Source organism: Chiloscyllium plagiosum, chromosome 11 (genome assembly GCF_004010195.1).
Source record: "Chiloscyllium plagiosum isolate BGI_BamShark_2017 chromosome 11, ASM401019v2, whole genome shotgun sequence".
Classification (NCBI taxonomy): domain Eukaryota; kingdom Metazoa; phylum Chordata; class Chondrichthyes; order Orectolobiformes; family Hemiscylliidae; genus Chiloscyllium; species Chiloscyllium plagiosum.
Genome location: NC_057720.1, coordinates 77,484,985 through 77,487,317, shown reverse-complemented (window position 1 = coordinate 77,487,317; position 2,333 = coordinate 77,484,985).

The window sequence follows — 2,333 nt, the reverse complement described above, 5'->3', positions numbered from 1 at the left end:
ATACACTGAAAAGTAGAGATACTCTTCCCTAAATACCTGCAGAGTTAATAGTTCTCTTGCTGTACCCCTTTTCTGTATGCTTTTTCTATATCTGCAAAAAACAACACTTTTCCCCATTTCTTTTCTTTTACCATTTGTTGTTATTGCAATTTTATTTTCTGCCCTCTTTTCACTCTACGGTGCAGAGGTTCACAATTTTGCCATTTCTGTCCTAAATCTGTCTTTTTCAAACTCCAGGAGTAATCTGCTACTCTTTCTTTCTTGCGCTTGTATTGTTGTCCTCCCAAAGACATAACCAGCTTAGTCATTATCCATTTTAACACATTGAATCCTATCAGTAAACCTACAATTATTAGTAATACATGTATGCTTAAATTAGCTACCCATTTTCCCCAACTGGTCAGTCTCCAGTCACCCCATCCCCTCTTTCACCTTTTCAGAGTTCATCCACAATTTCTCTTATATTGCTTATCTTTTTCTTTACTATTTCTGCCTTATCTTCCACTATGGAAGAGGTGTCTGGGATGAAGGTGCAGCATTCCTTACCGATCAGCGCACAAGTTCCCCCTTTTTCGGCCAAGAGATAGTCTAAAGCCATTCGATTCTGTAAAGCTGTTAGTCTTGTTGCTATCATTTCGGTGGTTATGGCTGATATCTAGGTTGAGTTTCTCCCATTGCGCCGGTGGCATCATTAATTAAATTTTCAAGGGCAGCCGCCAGTTTCTGTATTTCCACCCCTGCCCTTGTAGTGCTGTAGTTTGGAAGTAGTGTCCACAGCAGACGGTCTCCTTCAGGGACCTTTCAGGTCTTACGTCTTATCCCCCCCCCCCTCCTTTCTTAGGTTGGGCTCATGTTTTTCTATCGGAGGTGAGGGACTATATAAGCAAGGTAACAGCAACCACTGTAGCCTTTCTTGTTTTAAGGCAATGCTTCATCAATTTCAGTACATGCATTTATTTTCACACATTCGGTCACACGAATGTATTTTTCCCCGGGAACAAATGGATAGGCCTTCAGACCACATACCCAATAGGTCCCGTTCAATACTTGGGGAGTGTTCGTGGCGGTGGCTTGGTTGGTATGGACGCAAGATGATTTTCCTAATTGGAAGGGTGCAGCGTCATTCCGATTATAGAAACAGGTGGTATTCACTGCTCCTTTTGGTGGGGAAATTCGAAGGCTATGGATAACACCCTGGGTTTTCAGGGCTGGCCTTGGGAACCATCCCGCAAAGTTATATTTGCTCCTTTCAGATTCCCACTTTGTATTATTTAAGCCCGAGTCAAATTGTTGTACATCCTATATTTCTCTTTTGGTGAGCGGTAATACCGAGGTGGGGATCCCAGATTCGCCACGGTGTGGGACCTCTGCACAGACCCAACAGTTGGCAAGTCCCTCTTGTTTGGCATAATTTTGGCACAGTGTAGTGAAGTGATTTTTCCTGCTTCCGATAGTAGTCATAATACCATACCAGTACGCACCCATCTCTGAACCCTGTCTATCACCCTATCTTAATCTTTTAGGCACCAGGGAGAGGTGAGTCCACGCAACCCTTACAATCAATACAATATATATCATCAAACATTAAAAGAGTCTTTTATCTTAGTTCATTCCCTCTTTCTCAGCTTAACTTTCAGAGGGTTGTCTGTAGGATGAGCGTGCCACTCCGCCAATGGGGTGTTCACAGGACCTTTGACGCAAGTGTGATGACTCCATCCTTTCTCAGCGGTCCGGATAGCTGTCTCAGTAGTCAGGAGGGTTAGGAATGGTCCCTCCCAGCTCGGGTGGAGTTTGGTATCTTTCCAGGTCTTGATCAGGACCCAATCACCCGGTTGTCGAACTCAAGTGGAGGTGTCTGGGTCAACAGACTTTTCTTCCTAAGGACAGACAAAGAAGAGCCGAGCACCACAATATAGTTCTTTAAAAACTTATCATTGAACTCTACAGTTGGTAATTCCCCTCTTCCACCCAAGAAAGGTAAGCCAAATATCATCTTATAAGGAGAGAGGCCTATATCATGTCTAGGAACAGTCCTAATGTGGAGCAATGCAAAAGGTAAACATTTTGTCCATGGTAATCGAGTCTCTAAGACTAGCTTAGATAATTGCTTATTTAAGATTTGATTTATTCGTTCCACCCGCCCAGAGGAGGGTGAGTGCCAAGGGGGTGTGGAATTCTTGCCATTACTTCTTGTCGAATCTTGGAAGTAAAATGGCTACCTTGGTCTGAATCTATACTTTCCACTATTCCATATCGTGGGATGATATGTTCAAGGAGGGTTTTCACCACTCCTTTTGAGGTGGCTAATGACATTGGGAAAGCTTCCACCCACC